Raw genomic sequence first — 19,486 nt, forward strand, 5'->3', positions numbered from 1 at the left:
TTTGTGTCAAGGGCTCTTGCAGGCCCTGGAGATATAAAAATGAGTAACCTGATCCTGTCTTCTAGTGCCTGGAAGTCTAAACCAGGGAAGGAGGCTGACCTGTGCACAGGTGATCAAGATGTATGAGAGGTGCTCTAAGAAAGGAGCCCAGGAAGCTGAGAAGAATCAGCCTGTGTTTATTTTGTTGGGAGAGTACAGGAAGAAGAGGTTGTGGGGAAGGAAAGCTTTAAGAGAGGAGATGGACAAAGTTTGAGCTGACCTTCTGGGGTGACTGAGGATTTGCTGGGTGACTGAGGTACACTCAGCCATGTGTGAGGAACAGAGGAGCAGGTAAGTGTGGCGTCTTCGGTGCTTTGTGGCTGGAGTAAAGGGAGAAAAAAAGATGCAGTGTGAAGCTGAGAAGGCGGTGCAGACTCCTCACTGAATGAACAACTACAGAAGGATCATAGAAGAAAGGGAGTGAACTGATGCCATTTATGCTTTTGAAAAGGCAACCTGAAGGCAACACAAGGGCACAACCACAGGCACCCAGAGGTCTCTCACTTCTCTGCAGGTTTTGTAACTCTGTGTAACTCTGATGCTGTTCCCAGCCTGTCTGGACAGTTGTCAGACTCCACCTCCTACCACGCAATATCCGCAGATTGAACTTTTCCAACAATCTTTGGAAGTTGAAAGACTCCTGATAGTAGAGTGACACAACTGGCCTGCAATGGAGACCTTTTTCTGGTGCCTGGCCCTTGGGCCTTGATATAAGAAAGAGCAATTTCATCATTTCCTTTACAAGTGATTTCAGCATTTTTTTTAACCTCTTGTGAAATTGGCCTTGTTTCTTGAACATTCCCGCTATGACATACCCATGCCCTGCAGAGTGCTACTTTTGTACACCTTTGGAGGAACTACTGTTGCTGTTCTCGTAAATTCACTTCTTACACCATAGGTGCAACTGTGCTGTTGGAAGCAATATCCACATCTCTGCCCTAAGGCTTCAACCCTTTGTCCAGAGGTACCAGTTCTAGATCCAAAACTGGTGCAGGAGGGAGGGAGTGGAATTCAAGACACTGGTCTCATTCAGTGTATGTTAAATACCATAAAGCATCATGAGAGAGAGCCTGAAATCCTGAAAGGAGAGATTGTGAACTAACCTTTTATTCCTTGGGATTTGGATCCCAGGACAATCAAAAGGCATAGAGTATCCTTTTCCTCAAAAATAAAGTGGCAAAAATAACACTTTAAAAAAAAATCAAATTACGTTTTGTTTTTCAAGTTTCAACAGAAAACTTGAGGCAGTATTTTTCAGTCTTTCTAGTAGACGCACACGTATTGGCCACTGTTTCTCCATAGATTTTAGTGGGCAAGTGCAGGAGGAGGCACTTTTTCCACTTCACTGATGATTTTTGCAGGGACTGAACTTTATAAAAATATAAAAAAGAATCTCTGTGAGTCAATCTTCCAGCATACTTGAAAATAATTAGGGTTTCTATCGCTTCCCTACTCTCCTTATCAGAGAAGCATTTGCAGTCAGGCATTCTATGAATGTGGCTAACTCATATCACAGAATCATTGAGAATATCTTAAATATTAAAAAGACTACCGATGTCCCTGGAGCCCTGACACAGGTGCCAGCATCCCCACTCAGGATCATCTATCAGTCCTGCTATTAGAACAACCCGACAGCCTCTCTTTATGAAGAAATGTGAGGTTTAGTTCTTATTTTATTCCATTTAATTAAACAACAGCTGGAAGAAAAAAATTCTGTCTTGCATTTTCAACACATGGTTCCAATTAGTGCAGTGGAGCAGGACCCTGAATTTGATAAAAGCACTGACGTGTACCTTTGGTGCCTGTACAATGTACTCTTTCATTTTACAAGGTGGCTGAAGTGCAGTTTTAAATATCTTTTTTTAAATGTTAACAAAAACCCAGGGGTGTAAGCTTAGGGTGAAAAAAGTGAAGAGAAGCGAACACAGTTTTGTTTGAATTGCCTGCCATGGACTTTTAGAACATTGTAGGCAGAGGAGGCTTATTTGGTGAAATCTGCAGTGGGCATTTACAGGTTTGTATGCAAAAAGCATTATGCTTCATGAAACTTGTGCTCAGAGGCTATGAGATGGGAGATCCATCACTTCAGGAAATACCACTTACGGTACTGTGCATTTGCTTCATGTGACCAATATGCTCATGGGGTAATGGAAACCCCATTCCAATAAATTGTTTCAGACCTTGCTAAAACTGATAGGACATTTGCCTTCAGTGGGACTCCTTCTGAATAACTTCTGGAAGTTCATATGTTTTTAAATAGGAAAGTAAAACTTTTGTCCCAGAATCTGGAAATTAGATGTGGAAAAGACTCATTTAGGTCATCACATCCCACCTCCTGCCAAAATAAAGGGAACTAGCAAGAGGAAAAAGTAAGATAAAACAAGTAAAATATTTTATGACAGCTTCACATGGTGTGTGTTCTAGAAACAGTGGAATGATTTTCCATTTCAGGTCATGGGAAAGCATGATGTCTTTAGTCCCAGAAGGGTGAGACACTTAAACTGTTATAGGGCTTTTCATGAAGGTTAACAACAAACCTCTTTGTGCCTGACTTTTATTTTCAGAGTTACCATTTCATTTCTGGCCCACAGTTCACAAACTAGAGAAATGTGTCCATTAAGAACAAACTCCATCTCACAGACTCACTACCTATTGTGCTCAGAAATATTATCCCTGAGTGCCAAGGTAAGAACACAAATCTGAATAGAATAAAATTGAGTGAGTGGATCCCTTATAACGAACTTCAACTAAAGAAAAATAGTCATTGAGATGGTCTTTCTGATGGCCTCAGTGTTGGAGAGTGTGGCAACAGATACACTGCATGTGTCCTCCCTTAATTCCCACAGCTAGAATCAGCTTTCCACTTCTCTAGAAGGTGCTCCAAATAGTAACTCAATTAAACTATAGAGAGACCACTCCTCAGCATATGCCCTCTGCTACCACTACATCTCCAAATTGTAGTCTTAACTGGACCATGCTAAAGTCATTGGTCATTTCTGTTATTTCTGTTCTCATCTTAGTCACCCTGAAACACTGATAACTTAAAACACTTGGTTTCTGGTTCATTTTTCTCTCTTGGTTCTCTTCCTATTCCACTGGCTATTCCTTCTTTATTCCTTTTTTAATTAACTAATTCCTAATTTAATTAACTTCCTTTTAATATTTCCAATCTCTATAAAGGTGTCAGTACTCAGACCTCTTCACTTCACATTGTTGGGTAAGTGGTCTCATCTAGTCATATGAAAAATGCCAACTGCCTCCTGGCCCTTCTTCTTGGATATACAATAAACCTGATAAATCTAACATTAAATTATTTATTTTCTCCTCAAACATACTTCTTGACCAGCTTTTTCCATTCCATAAGTAATAACTCTATTCAACCAGCTGTCCAGGCAAAAACTTGTTTGGAGACATCCTGATTCATCTACCTTTGTCACATCCTATATCCAGTTTCTGAGTAACAGACACCTAGAATCTGATTTTTTTCTTTTTTCTTTCTTTCTTTCTTTCTTTCTTTCTTTCTTTCTTTCTTTCTTTCTTTCTTCTTTTCTTTTCTTTTCTTTTCTTTTCTTTTCTTTTCTTTTCTTTTCTTTTCTTTTCTTTTCTTTCTTTTTGCCAACTTCAGAACTAGAATAAGCCAGCATTTTGTTTCACCTGGGATATTGGTGGTAGCCTCCTAACTAGTCTCTCTATAGTCTATTCCCATAGCAGCCAGTAACCATTTATAAATATCAGGTCGGGGTGCTTGGGTGGCTCAGTCAATTGGGCATCCAGCTGTTGATTTCGATTCAGGTCATGATCTCAAAGTCATGGGATCAAGCCCTGAGTCAGGCTCCATGCTCAGCATGGAGTCTGCTTGAGATTCCTCTTTCCCCCACAGCTCCTCCCCCTGCTCGCGTGCACTCTGTCTCTCTGAAATAAATAAATAAAATGCTTTTAAAAAATATCAGCTCATGTTCCTTCTTTGCTCAAAACTCTTCTGTGCCATCCCTGTGCACACAAGTAAAAACCAGGATCTTTACCATCTCTTACAAAGTTCTAACAATCTGCCCCCAACTTCATCTCTCTGGCTTTACCTCTTAACCTGCCCTCTTTTGCCCTCTGTTCCAACCACAGTCATGTCGTCATTGTGACTTGAACATGCTGTTCCTCTTGCTGGAATGCTCTTCCCTTCAGATAACTACATAGTCATTTCCTACTTACTATTGCTTCTCTTGCTCTGATTCATTATTTTCCATATCACTTATCAGAACATGGCATATTATGTAATGTGTTCATTTGTTTGTTGATGGTCTCTTCTTGACAGATTGCAAACACCATTAGAAGAGAGACTTCATCTATTTTGTGCTTCCCTATAATCTTCTTTGCCTAGAGTGGTGCTCTGTATGCAATAGATCATTTACAGATTTTTCTGAGTTAATGGTTCAAATTTTTGTCATGGTAATTACAAGAGCAATAAGGCATGGGAAGTTTTGTTGATTGAGCTCACTGACATGTTAGTAGAACAAACCTTTCACTGAATCTAATTTGAGAGATTGGTCTAAATTATAATATCAGACTTTCAGCATTTATTGTGTTCAAGTTTTACATTTCTTTGTACAAATCATATGTTGAAGATCTATCAATGTAAGGCCAAAAATGAGATCATTTATTTTTTCTGAGTTTTATTTATTCTTGACAAATAAAATTTGTATATATTTAAGGTGTACAATATAATATTTTGATACACGTATACATTGTGAAATAATTACCACAGTCAAACTAATGAACTTATCTATCACCTCCTGTAGTTAACCATTTTGTGTATGTGTATAGTGAGAACATTTAAGATCTACTCTCTTAGCAAATTTCAAGTATACAAAACATCACTGACAACGATACTTACCATGATGTACATTAGGCCTCTAGAACTTATCTTAAAACTGGAAGTTTGTATCCTTAGATCAATATCTCCCCTTATCCTCCATCCCCCTGCCTCTGATAACCATTATTCCACTCTATGTATGTTACTGTAAGTTTGATTTTTTTTTTAAGATTAAACATTTGGTTGAGATCATATATTTATCTTTCAGTATCTGGCTTATTTCACTTACCATACAGTTCTCCAGTGTCATCCATATTATTGTAAATGATAATATTTCCTTCTTTTTAAAGGCTGAATAATAGTCCATTGTGTATATATCCTGCACTTGCTTTATTCATTCATCTGTTGGTGGACACTTAGTTCATCTCTGTATCGTGGCTGCTGTTAACAATAATGCTGCAATGAACTAATTTTCAACAAAGACATCAAGAATACTCAATAGGGAAAGTTAGTCTGTTCAATAAGTCATCTTTGGGAAAACTGGATTGCCACATGCAAAAGAATGAAATAAGACCCTTTGTCTTACACCACACATAAAAATCAACTCAAAATTATTTAAAAACTTAAATGTAAGCCCTAAAACAATTAAACTCCTAGAAGAAAACATAGGGGGTAAGTTCCTTGACGTTGGTCTTAGAATTGATTTTTTTGGAATTAACACCAAAGCATGAGCAACAAAAGCAAAACTAAACAAATGAGACCTCAGTCAAATTAAAAAGTTTCTGCACAGCAAAGGAAACTGTCAACAAAATGCAAAGGCAACCTGTGAAATGGGAGAAAATATTTGCAAATCACATATCTAATAAGGAATTAATATCCAAAATATATGAGGAATTTATATTTATTTAAACAACAAATAACCCAATTTTAAAATCAGAAAAGGACCCAGTAGACATATTTTCAAAGACAGCATGCCAATGCTCAGCAGGTATATGAAAAGATGGTTAATATCACTAATCTTCAGGGAAATGAAAATCAAAACCACAGTGAGGTTTTGCCTCAGACCTCTTAGAATGGCTGTCATCAAAAAGTCAGAAGATAACAGGTGTTGGTGAGGATGTGGAGGAAAGGAAACCTTTGCACGCTGTTAGTGAGAATGTACATTGGTTTAGCCATTGTGGAAACCAGTGTGGAAGTTCCTCAAAAAAGTATAAGTAGGACTACCATGTGATCCAGCATTCCCACTTCTGGGTATATATCCAAAGGAAATTCTTGTTCTGAAGAGATATTTTCACCCTAAAGGTTTTGTTAACTTTAAATATCCAAAATAAAGACCTGAGCCTTCACCTTATGTGATCATTGGGTGGTTCTGTCTACAGATGTAGCCTGGTCATTGTTTATCATTTCACCCAACCATCTGGCTTAGAGCCTAGATCTTTGCTCCTTCTGTGGGCCACTGCTCAGAGGATAGGTTCATCTCCTTAGGATAGGTATCGTTAAGCTGCTGCCCCACCACACTGTCTCTCCCCTATACTGCTTCATCCCACAATGGGGCAATAAGCCTTTTTTGATTCCTGTAGCACAGCAGACTACCCTTATTTACTTTAAGATTTTATCAAGCTCTCCAATAACTTCCATATTGCTAAATTTGGTGGTCATTCTGCAATCCTTTTGTTCACACTGATTACTTGAAAATCTTAAAGGTTGGGAATAATACAAGGAAAGTGCACCACACTGACTAGTTTAATTTACTGGGGCTGGATCCATAGGGAGTCACTTGGTAACATGTGACCATGGTGCAAGAACCGATGTATCAACATGGACCATCTAGCATAGACATCTAGAATCAATACGATTCTCCTGTATTATGTGTCCCCTCTGAGCCCAATTATCATGAGGCTCAAAGGAAAAAAGTTCCTCCTCTCCTTATCCTAAATTTTGCCTCTTGAGCTATCACATATCCTGCCTGTCCATAAACATATCTGTCTCTTTCCAGAATGATTTTGTAAATTCTCTAAGGGAATCCCCATGTTCTCCCTCTGAGTTCAGCCCTAACCCATATTCTTAAGCAGTCAAATGGTTCAATACCAGTATATTTCTCCCAAACTACAGCTCTTAGGCCATTTATTACACTAAGTAGGGGCATCTACAATCCGTTTGAAGCTATACCAAGCCCAATCAAAAACCTTTTATAAAATCTCAATTTCAAACATACCCAACTTTCCTGTAGTCTTTCAGATTCTCTAGCACTAAGATCTTGACATACAGGAACAATAACAAACACATACATTATTTTTAAAATTTTTATTTATTTATTTGAGAGAGACTGTGAGTGGGAATAGGAGCGTGGGGAGAGGGAGAGAAGCTGAAGCAGACTCTTGGCTAAGTGTGGAGTCCAACACAGGCCAGATCCCATGACCCTGAGATTATGACCTGAGCCAAAATCAAGAGTCAGAGTCTCAAATGACTGAGCCACCCAGGCACCCCAACACATGGATTTATCGTACATACACACATACACACACACACACACACACACACCATAGACCTGTGTGCTGAGAGGGTCTTCCTAACAATAAACAATAATATGCTATTGTAAAGCAGCATAAATTTATATAAAGATAAAAACGAGTTTTCTGCCCTTTACTCTACTCTCCTCCACCCCAATAACTATGTGCAGAGAAAGAGAATTTTGTTAAATCATATCTGATTTATGTGACTAAATTGAAGACCCATTCTCTGAACTTAAAAGGTCTGAATCCAGGTTATTGTTTTGGCTTCAGCAACAGAGATATTTACTTTCTTTATTATTCATAACTAACAGGCACATTGGGCTGTTTTTTTTTTTCTGGAAAAGAAAGCCTAGCTGCAGCATCAAAATGGCAGATTCCTTAGCTTTTGCTCTTTGAGATCCAAAAACTTTGAAGTGCAGTCCAATGCAGGAAACCCCTTGCAGATGATGTGCTGAGTGTTTGTGGTTTATATACATTCTTCCTCTATAATCTTCTATTAGATAATACTAATGCTTTGATTCCAAAAGTTTTCCATGCCATATAATAAATTTTCACAATATTTTCTCTGAATTATGAAATGATAGCTATCTAGAATGAAGACAGTGGTATTTTCTTAACTGTAAGACTGTCATTAGGAAAAATTGTAAGTCTCAGCATGTGGTTTCTTAGAGTGGCCTATAATAAATTAAATCTGATTAGCTGTCCTTTATGCAACAAATAAGATCTCTTGCTCTCGCTCTCACTCTCGCTCTTGCTCTCTGTCATTAAATTTCTGCTACATGGTACTAGTTCATTGGGGAAAAATTGCTTTTTCTCTGTCCCACTTGATCTGTCATGGTCTCTTCACTAGGCCCTCACTGTTATAACTTTCCGTTTCCAACATTCCACTAACAAAATACACCTGCCCATGTCTTTTGTCCTGGGACACTCCTGTATGACAAGATGGCTAATAAATTGATGCCAAAGATAGAGGACAGTGGACTTGTACTGGCTACCCTTTGTCTTATTATAGGATCCTTTTGACAGGCCTTCATTGATCTAACCCAGCATTACTGACACAAGATTTTAGACTTTATAGTCATCGGTGAGGCTTTTCTTTTAGTCACTAGAGTAGACAAAACAGGCAGTTCTGGATTCCATGTCAGGTAAAGAGCTGATTTACAGAGCAGAGCAAATGCAGAAACTTCAAACTGTTCTTTTTTTTTTTTTTAATTTATTTATGATAGTCACACAGAAAGAGAGAGAGAGAGAGGCAGAGACACAGGCAGAGGGAGAAGCAGGCTCCACGCACCGGGAGCCCGACGTGGGACTCGATCCCGGGTCTCCAGGATCGCGCCCCGAGCCAAAGGCAGGCGCCAAACCCCTGCGCCACCCAGGGATCCCTCAAACTGTTCTTAAAAAATGGATATGGTTTCTTATTTCAGTGAGCTCTACATTGAACCTTAATATATAAAGCAACAAAAAGAGAGTTGGGGTAGGATCCAAGAATTCTGTCCCCCTCATCCTTTGGGGACAAAATTTGCAAGCCATTGGTCCAGTGACAGACTCAGATTCAAAATTAAGATTAAGAGAACAGTTTCAAGGGTCAAACAGTTGAATTCAAACCCTCCTTCTGGGTGACCCTTGGGAATTGTCTTCGTCTCCCTGACTTCAGTTTTGTCATTTCTAAAATGCAGCCAATAATCTCACATCACAGGTGGTTCTGAAGATTAAATGAGCTCATGTAAAATGGCACTTAGCACAGTGCCTGATGCCCAAGAATAGCTGTGTTAAGGGTGCAGGATTGTTAGTGTTGATCTGCTGCCACTTCCAGTTTAGCCAAAACTGTTAGGAAGGAAAGATGGGTGCAGTATGATGCCCGATGCAGCAGAGCTGGTTCCCGTGATGAAACACTCCCCTCAGGGTAGCAGAACAATCCTTTTTTTGTAAACTGAGTTAAACCACTCCCTGGTGTGGCTAATAATGACTAATACAGCAGAAGGGAGGTGGCCACCCTTGTGCAAGGCACTGTTGTGAAGTTGATGTGCTCTGCTTACAGAAATTCAGGTCATCCAAAAGATCTAGTCCTTGTCGCTTCTGCCCTAGTTCTAATCATGGAAGAAATTTACTCATTTGCAGAAGAAATATCAGCCTTTAACATACACTAAATATAATTTTCTGGTAACTCCCAACAGACTTCCTAAAGTGAAATACACTCCATTAATAGTGTATGCTAGCCTTTCGATAAGGCTTAGGTTGTGTTGGTATGTAAAGTATTAGCATGCAGAGAGAGCCCTCGATAGAGAAGTGATGCGAATATAACTGGAAAACTCGGGTTGAAAACGGAAGAATGGTTCCCTTGGACCAAAATATTTGAAGTCTTTCAGTCTTTCATTTTTATCCTGCTAACAGCACAGAGAGGCACAATATCTCAAGTAAGAAGGGCATTGGCATTAAACAGACAAATGGCAGTTTAAATAATTTATTTAAAAAGGAAATGCTTCCCCATTATATATATATTCCTTTTTGCATATTATTCCAGATAAAACTGCAAAAGCAATGATCTTATAAGAAACAAGACCTCCACTGAAAATGATATGCAGCATTAAATACAAAATAAAATTCACAAGCCAACAAAGCTGAGATTTAAAAAACTGATATTTTTCTTTATTTCATCTATCCTTATTCCAACATGGCTGGATTTGCTGATCCCAAACTTGGATATATTGCCAAGACCTTGTCAGGATCCTGACGAAAGACACAAGCCCCCCAACCCAGGTTTTAGCTATTTCAGAGCTATTTCTGTTTCCCCTAAACTCCTTACCCTTTATGACCCCTGAGGCCTCTTACAGCATATTGCCAAAAACTTGGCAATGGAGTCATGTGTCCTTTATCATTACATGTCTGATTCTTGTGGGAGATTCCCTGATACCCTGGTTCCTGGAGCTGTGGATCTGGAGCTGTGGCTTCTATTTGTCTGTAGTGGGAAGTGTCCTCCTACTTAGAGGAAAGTAGGAGGACACTCCTACTTTTCCTACTTTTTCCATGCTAGAAACCTGTCACTCTACACTCCACATCTTGTGTTATGGGTCATTGAGACATCTCCCTGAGAAAGCTCCTGGGAACAGAGAAATCCTCAATTATTTCCTTATTCCTTATCTCAGAAAGACAGAGGAGAGCCAGTCCTTTTCCAGGTCCCCACTGCCTGTCCAAGTGTGTCTCTGCTTTTGAAGTGTTAATAAGCTTCAGCCGAACTCATGATCTCCCTTCTACCTTTAGCTACATCTCATTCCTACTTGGTTGATTTCTACACTGGTGGAGAACACCAACCTTATTGTTGTTATTATTGACTCTTCCATTCATGACTAGATATTTTCTTCCATCCTGGCCCCCACCCAATCATTAAATTCTGTTCCTCCATAACAGAGGAACAGAGCCAATTTTCTCTACCCCCCACCAACACTACTACTGTTGCCTGGATCACTGACACAGACTCCTAACAAGTCTTGCCCTCTAACCCTGCCCCTACCCAGTCCTTTCCCCTGATTCAATTATTTTCCAGGTCCACATTCCTCATTTGTCCCCTCCTGCCCTGAATTTAAAAAGTCCAATATTCTTAAATTGTCTTAAGGCCACTCATGATGTGATGCTTCCCTACTTTGGTGACCTGTTATCATTCTTTTGTTACTATTCCCTGCCCCCCCCCAACCAAATTTTAAAAAAAAGAAAGCCAACTCTTCATTTTATCCACACTAAGTTACACCATCTTTTCATGTTCTCTCTTCACTTCCTTTTTTTAAATCTTTTTAAAAGATTTTATTTTTATTCATGAGAGACAGAGAGAGAGAGAGAGAGGCAGAGACACAGGCAGAGGGAGAAGCAGGCTCCATGCAGGGAGCCCAATGTGGGACTTGATGCTAGGACCCTGGGATCAGGCCTTGAGCCAAAGGCAGATGCTCAGCCACTGAGCCACCCAGCTGCCCCTCTCTTCACTTCCAAGCACTTGCATATTCTCTTCTCTTTGTCTCGGGAACTCTTTCTCACTATATTTCTCCATTCTAATTCCTATTAATCTTTTAAGACTTGGATTAAATGTCTCTTCCTCAAAAAGCTTTCCCTGACCTTTTAAATCCTGATTAGCCATTCCTCATAGGTCCTGTGTTAACACCGTATTTTCCCCACCATAGCATTTAGCACATCTAGACTACATTGCCCTTATAACTGCATATTTGCTTCTCTGTCTCTGTCATAGTCATCCGTAAACACAAGAACCCAGTGATTTTTACTGTTCTACTCTTTGTACCTAGAATAGATCTTCCTGAATGAATAAATAAATGAATATAATGGAAACAGACTTAAGAAAGTATGTCAACATGTCACATGCATCTGAGAAAGCAAGTGAATGAGCTGAGAACCAAAAAGTGACCTTTTGGCCCATACAGAAGTGGTTTGTGACTATGACAAGAGCACTTCCTGTGGTATCACAGGGACAGAAGCTGGAGTGGAGTGGTTTGAAACTGGCTAAGACATTATTAGTACATGTAGACAGCAAACATAGACAAGTTTATAGTAAGTTGTGCCATGGTAAGAGAAAGATACTGCTGCTGCAGGAGAGAGGGAATGACTGCCCAGAACATATATATGATCCATTGAACCCTGCTTGTAAGAAAGTCACAAGGGATCAAGTCCCACATCGGGCTCCCTGCATGGGGCCTGCTTCTCCCTTTGCCTGTGTCTCTGCCTCTCCCTATCTCTGTCCCTTATGAATAAATTTTTTAAAAATTAAAAAAAAAAAAAAGAAAGTCACAAATATCCTTAGGGTCACACAAAAGGCAGACCCAAAAGAAGGAATGCACATATGGGCAAAAGTTCACAAGCACATTTTGAATCACAAGTTCTGATAAAACTACTAGGGCACATGAGTTAAAAGTCCAGAAAACACTCAGAAAGTAAGTTTATAGTGTTATTTCACTATGCTTTGTGCAGCAAGTAATAATTTTATTGGTAGATTTTATTGGCTTGTGATAACAATGTTAAGGAAAAAAACTAACTTTGAGGGAAATTCTTATGCCTTCATTTATTATTAAATATGGATGTCACAAAGGTATGAAGAGTCACACAGCAAGCAACCATGTATTCACCACGTAGCTTCAGGACTAAAATATTATTAAATGCAGCAGAAGACGTGGTGCATCTTGAATTTAAAATGACTTTTCTCCCACTTGTGAAGGTCTCCAATTAAAGCACAAATTCATTTTTTAGCATGAAAAAAAATGTTCCCACTGTGGAGAATCATAACCAACTTGTTGAAGTTTATACAGAAAGTATTTTCAGTAAACAGAGAGGAGTGCAGAGTTTCAGGAAGAAAGTGTGAGGGTCATGATGATAAAAGCAATAGAGGACCTGCAGATGTGCCCCAGGCCCTCCTCACTGTCATCAATCATAAGCCTGTCCTTTCCGTGGTTACCAACCAGTAGGTCTCGGACCCCCGAGGGTAGCAGAATTTATTGTGAGGGGGTCTTTAAATCCATATGCACATTCAGTATGAGTAGACTAAATAAATAATATGTCATACACAGACACAGTACTATTTTTTAAATGTCGATAGATGAGGTGATGAATAAAATATAAATTCACTTACTTGCTTCGGTGAATTAATAGAAGCCTTTGATCATTATGCATTTTCTCAAGCTATAGACTTTGAAAGTATAATGTTTAGCATAAGTGGGGCTTCTCTCCCTCCTTTGAACACTGATAGTGCCCCTGGGGCAGGAAAGTAGGACCAGAAATTTTTCTTGTTCTTGCCTTCTCTTCACCATGCCTTGAGCCCCACTGGGCTGCTTCCATCCATTTGTGGCCCATTTCTAATTTGTCCATCTGTAAGGAGTGTTGTTTTGTGCTTTATTCACGAAAGAAGAACCCAAAGGCTCTTCGTGTGCTCTTATCTGTCTACCTCCTTAGCATGCATCCTTAAGAGTGTTGATTTGTTTTGTGGCTATTTGTTTTAAATGTATTTTTCTCTCTTCACCAATAGAATAATAAACTATTTTAAATAGCTGAGCACATAATTCATATTTTGTGTCAAATGGAATTGACTGTGAAGGAAAAGCTACACCCACCCTTGTCTCAGTTCTCTTTCTCACTAGTGTCTAAGTGAGCAATAGAAATGCTCTTTCGGGGGCATCTGGGAGACTTAGTTAAGCATCTGACTCTTTTCTTTTTTAAGATTTTATTTACTCATGAGAGACACACAGAGAGAGGCAGAGCCACAGGCAGAGGGAGAAGCAGGCTCCATGCAGGGAGCCCGATGCAGGACTTGATCTCAGGTCTCCAGGATCATGCCCCGGGTGGAAGGCAGGCACTAAACTACTGAGCCACCCAGGGATCCCCAAGCATCTGACTCTTGATCTCAGCTCAGGTCTTGATCTCAGCTCAGGTCTTGATCTCAGGGTTGTGAATTCAAGCCCCATGTTGGGCTCTGCATTGGGTGTAGAGCCTACTTAGAAAAAAAAATTCCCTTTCAAAATTAAGATGTTTTATAAAGACTCTTTACTGAAATATTTCCCAAAGTGAACAGCACACAAGATGGCACAATGACCCAACATCATTATTCTGATTCCCATAATGAAAAGTTGACTTAACAGTTTTCTTTCAATCTTTCTGATCACAAAAAAGAGGAAAACTTAATTTGGTATTTGCATATATTTAATGCTTCTTTTCAGTGTCCCCTGCCCTTACACTGTTTTTCATTTATTTTTTAACAGAGAGTATCTAGGCCTCACATTCAGAGCCTTTAGCACAAGATATCAGTATTTACATAAATTTTAAAGCACTGATTTGTATTCACTATATATGTACTTTATACTTACCATCTATTTAAGGCAAGCAATATATTCTTTATCCCCCTACAGTCATGATATAATCTTTTAAAATAATAGAATGAGTCAATTTAAAGAAAAATATTATAAAAATATTGGTGGTTTCATAGTAGAGCTGAAACCATGTGAGTTATTCAAGAGTGAAGTCTGTGAGGCCCTGCCCTATCACAAAGCAAATAGATTATTGGGAGACATAGAAATATTAATCTGTGAGCACCAAGTATTTATCAAGGTGAAAAAGCCAGTCATCACTGGCTTCTGAATATTCTGAATACTCTTATTATGTTATTATGGCCACTAATGTTATGGCCACACAGAAGTGAATAGGATGTGTGAGTCACAGAGTTTTGACTTGACCCTTTCCACCACACACTGTTACCAATAGCATTGGCTTCTGCATCTTTGCATATGAGAAAGAAGAAGAAAAGCAGTTTAAATTTTATTGTTTTTAACCTGGCAGTGTATCATTTTTTCCAATGCCACAGTGTCCCAGGATCCAAAATAAAAGGGGTTAAAGATTACATTCTGAGAGGCTGGCAAAACAGTTCTCAAGTGCATTACTCAGCTTGAGGCAGACGTCACAAGGGGAACTGGCTGTCGTTTTAAAGCCAGTGGGTGTAAAACTTGCTGTTCCTTTCTATTTGTCTGTGAGATAATTCTGGCTCCCCTTTCCCTCCAGGGCATGGCTGCCAAAAAGAATTAGTCCCATACCTACACCATTCATGATGACCTCTGAAACAGGAGAAGCAAATATTTCTTACTGTTAACCAGAAACATTTCCCCCAAATAACTGCAAATAGCACAAACGTCTGTTCCATTGATAGATAATTCCAGCAACACTTTTTTCCCAGCAAAGTGGAGATAGTGTCACAGCAGGATAGAGTAGGCTGGAGTCACTAACTTTGACGTTCCAATCCTTGATCTCCCACTGCCTAGCTCTCTTCTCTCAAGCTAGCCACTTGACCTCTCTTTGGAAGTCAGCTTCTTCACGAAGGGGACCTACTCACGTGTACTTCTTGTCTAAGCACCAGATAAGGCAGATGCTGTACAGAGGCAGTAGGCACAGCGTAATCCACAGTGTAAAAGGGCTTTCCGGAAGTGTTTGTTCCCCCAGGATTTCTTAAATTACTCAACCTCATATGTTCTCCACTAGCGTCAAAGGCCGCAGCCAGACAAAAGGCCTTTCCTTGTATTGAAGTCAAGTCTTTGCCTGGTTGTGGGCTCATTCTAATCATGAACCTTGATACACTTGTAAAAAAAAGTGGACTTGCTTTTCTTCATATCTCCCCATTGGTGGGTGTCTTTTAATGATATCATTTAATGAAATTTCTCAGTTTTTTTTTTTTTTGCTTTGCAACTCTAAATTTCCAGATATGTTCAGAAGACTCGAAAAATACTCCTTACTTCCCAGAGAAATAGTGTGAATACAATAGAGATGCCATTTGTTATCCATAAAACATACTTTTTTTTGTATCACCTGTAATATAGAGAAGACTTACTTATGCATTTACTTGGACTGAGAATAGACAGACAGCAAAACTTCATCTTGGAAATATATAAATAAAACTGTTATCTTGTGCCTCAGCCATTAGTAAAGAACTGGGTTCAGTTAGGATTGGTATTTGCCGAGCATAACAAATGCTAAGAGAAGAACAGACTTAATTTAGAAGTTGTATCTTGTGTGGACAAATTAGTCTGTGTACTTGTTCCAAGTAGTTAGCATAGAGCAAGAGGAACCCAGTTTTCTGGAATCCTGTGCCATACATTGTTGACTCCTGCTAGTTATCTCTTCTAGGAATACTGTCACGATAAAAAAAAAAGCAAATTGATTTCCAAGACTTAACTTATGCACAAAAAGGACAACATGTACAGAATGTTTTATTCATACTGAATTCTTTGATGTCCCATCTTTAATAAGGAGGTAACTAGATTAAATTTAAATTCCTTAATAGGAAGTAAAACATGTGTTTAGTACATTTTACAACTTTTGAGACTAGAACGATAAATGGTTATTTTATAAAATGATTTTTGAACCTTACCTTCATTCTTAGGGTTCAAAGGAACAAGTTGTGACTGAGAAGACTGGTAAGAAATTATGTATATAGAAGATTGTGGTGATATGAAATTTAAAAAGCTCTAGAGACATTTTTTTGTGCTTGATTTGGCCCGATCTGTTGACCACCTTAGCTTTTCATCCATCTCACTAGAAATAGTTTTCAACAAAGATACCCGTTAGGCAAATTACAAATGGTGTGTTAATGTGTGTGATGAGGTTTTCCATTTTCCTTTCTTTGAAGCTTTGAAAAAAAAAACTTTGGGTGGTCATTGTAATTGCAGTCCACTTGCATACTGGATTTCCTTCATCTCTCTTTAACCATGATTTTGAGCTGAATCTCCACCAAGGGGGAAGTAGCACTGGTGCTAATCCCAACTTGGCAGAATTATTGGGTTCCACCCCAATAGTCACCAAAACATTTGGGTTTAGTCAGAGCACTGGTTCATCACTTCATAAAACCAAATCTCTTCTCCATCCCACAGTAACCTGTTGGTGGACGATAGGGAGAGTAAGAGAGATGTGAATGGACTCACTGAATAACAGAGCATGGCCCTCTCGGACGTCAAGAGAGAGGTGAAACACTTCCACTCTTTGATGCTCCTGGAATATTAAGACAAGAAGGAGAAAAAGAGAAATGTCAGAACAGGATAGAAAAAAATTGTACTGCATTTTAAGTACTTAAAATCATGCTTTGAACACATAAAAAATAAAATAACCTTTCTGGAAAACAAGATCACGTGGCCAGATTTGAGAATATAACAGCCCTAGCTAAATGACTTTACTAAAGACACATTATTTCCCAGCCATCATAGCTCCTTCTCAGAGCTGAATGGAAGTTCCCGGATCATTTAGCCTCATTTAATAGATAAGAAAACTGAGACCAAAGAGTGTAAATTATGTGCATTCAAGAGCGATTAGTTGGTGTAAAAGCATATCTCAATATACTCTGTGCAAGCAGAAGGCACATGGCAGGCACAGGAGGTCTGGAGTGGGTGGAATGATGACTAGCAGGTGATAAGTTGGTAAGTATCAAGAGCAATATTGCAGGGAAAGTAAGTATTGGGTGAAGCCACCATAAAATGGGCTGAGTCATGGACACCTGTGGCTAATCAAGACTCCAGATTGATATTTCCACATGATTACAGAGAAAGCTGCAATTATGCCACTACTTCATAAGGTGAAATTGGAGGTTCCTGATTTCTAGTACTCCTATTCTGTGTTTAGTACTCTAACTGGAAATCTATGGGAGATCTTCGGGGAGACAGGTGGCAACTTTCTCCAATGAATTTTTAAGCTAGGAAGCAGAGATATTAGGAGTTGATTTTAACTCAGTCTTCTGTGAGACACTCTCTTCTTTGAGTCATGCTTTAATAATTTGGATCTTAGCAATGATTTTATTTATCTTGGGGAATTTTACTTTTCTAGAGAGCCAGAATAATTCCTTCCTTTTAGATATCAGAAGCAGACACTGGAAAAGCTGCTTTCTTTTTCATACTGTTGGGATTCTGGGCTCCTTAGTAATGTGGCCAACCGTCTTGAATCAAATGTTAGGAGAGTGCTATTGGCTCTATCTCCTCAGAGATCATTTCCAGCTGTTAGAACAACACAAATATGAAATCTTCTGAGCCAGGAAAACTTGAAGTTTTCATTAGATCCCTGTACAAAGACTGGATGCATTGTTTAAAAAGAAGCATCAATACCCTGTGTTTCAAGGGTGATGGGATATGGATACCATCACAGTCAGTGGGGATGTAATTTGATACAAACATTCTAGTAGGCAATTTGGCAATATGTATCAAAAGCCTCAAAATGTATATTTTTTTCAATTCAAAATGGCAGACTAAACACAGGCATTGGCCTCTCATTTCTTCCAAGACCTTATTGAATTCAAAATATAGAAATGTAGACTAGAATCCCCCTTTTATATCTGTATCTCTCAAGTTCAGTCAGGAAAATTGAACCAAATAGTTTAATAGAGAAAACTCAATATGGGCACCTATTTCTGAAAGTGTTAGGAACGTCTAATAAGCCAGATGAATTTGCAACATCAGGCACTACTGCCACAACTAGGGCTGAAGGGGCCAAGGAAGAAATTATTGCTGGAGTCTAAGAAGCCCAGTCTGCATGGCAAGAGCTGAAACCATGCACAAAGGGGCTGCTTGAGGTCAGGAGGTGTTGGACAAGAAAGAAGAAATGCAACACTTCTAGACATGCTGCCCAGGGCAGAAAGGGAAGGGAGAAATATATTGCCTTCTTCCTTTTCTCTCTCTCCAGTATCCTTCCAGGGCTTCCCACTGGCTGAACTTCCATGGAAGCCCATTGGCACATAAGTGTCATTTACAGGAGCTGCTCACTGCTCTGTGATGGAGGGTAGAGCAGGAGAACATAGTAATGATTAAAATGAAAAGGGCATCCGCCTGGCCCAACAAACGAGAATGGGAAGTGTGTGTGTCACCAAAGGTTGAGCTATTTAATAAATTCCTGGAATACAAAGAGGTAGATGAGAGCCATTAGACGGAAAAGAGGGCAGAGAAATCATCAGCCTAGAGTACCCTCTGACAGCACTGTAGAGGAAGAAAGCTAATCTGCCTTGTGGAACCCCTGAGATGCCTTGAGTGCAGTCAGTAGACACAACAGAGGGAGAGTGAAAGATGGAGCTAAACACAGAGATGACTTAAAGGTCTGACTATGCCCAGAATTCTTCAAGTCAGCCCCCTATCTCCCACATATGTAAGCAGGCAACTCACATTTTACCCCAGACAAAATAGATGATGACTCCCTTCTAAAGAAATGGAACATGCTGGGAAAAGATAACATGTCTAAATTTGTTGATGCCTCAGAGGGAAGCCATTATCATTTGAGCATTGTGCAGGCACTCAGCCTGACAGCGGCTCCCATTCCCATTGATCTGAGTTTACTGGTCAACGCTGCTCGGCCCAACCCAGGAAAACATTTCAAAAGGGGAGAGACCTGCTAGGAGAATAGTCTTATGCCACTACCAAAGCAGAAACATCTCCTCCATCTACCCAGGCCTGCTTTCTTAATAACAGAAGTCACTAGAACATGAGGAGAACCAGCAGTATAAAAAGAGAAATACCAAATTCTAAAATATAGAAAAACAACCTCAGAGGAAACTGAGGTGATTGAGGAAACAAAAAGAATTTTAAAAAATCATCCTTGGAAATATTCTCAAAAATATTCAAGAAAAGACTATACA

The 19,486-nt window shown here is 39.3% G+C and overlaps 1 protein-coding gene across 2 annotated transcripts in view; it reads left to right on the forward strand.

Annotated features, from left to right (window-relative positions):
• The window catches only part of XRCC4 (X-ray repair cross complementing 4), a 274,190-nt gene that overhangs the window by 226,935 nt on the left and 27,769 nt on the right, over positions 1–19,486 (forward strand). Inside the window, exon 9 of one of the 2 annotated variants that reach the window (XM_055342257.1) lies at positions 66–5,039. The exons of the other annotated variant lie outside the window; for it this stretch is intronic. The gene's annotated coding sequence lies outside the window, so the exon portion shown is untranslated. Of the gene's footprint in view, positions 1–65; positions 5,040–19,486 lie in introns of those variants that run through there. 2 annotated transcript variants of the gene reach the window in all.

The sequence above is a fragment of the Nyctereutes procyonoides genome, unplaced genomic scaffold (genome assembly GCF_905146905.1).
Source record: "Nyctereutes procyonoides isolate TBG_1078 unplaced genomic scaffold, NYPRO_anot_genome, whole genome shotgun sequence".
NCBI lineage: Eukaryota > Metazoa > Chordata > Mammalia > Carnivora > Canidae > Nyctereutes > Nyctereutes procyonoides.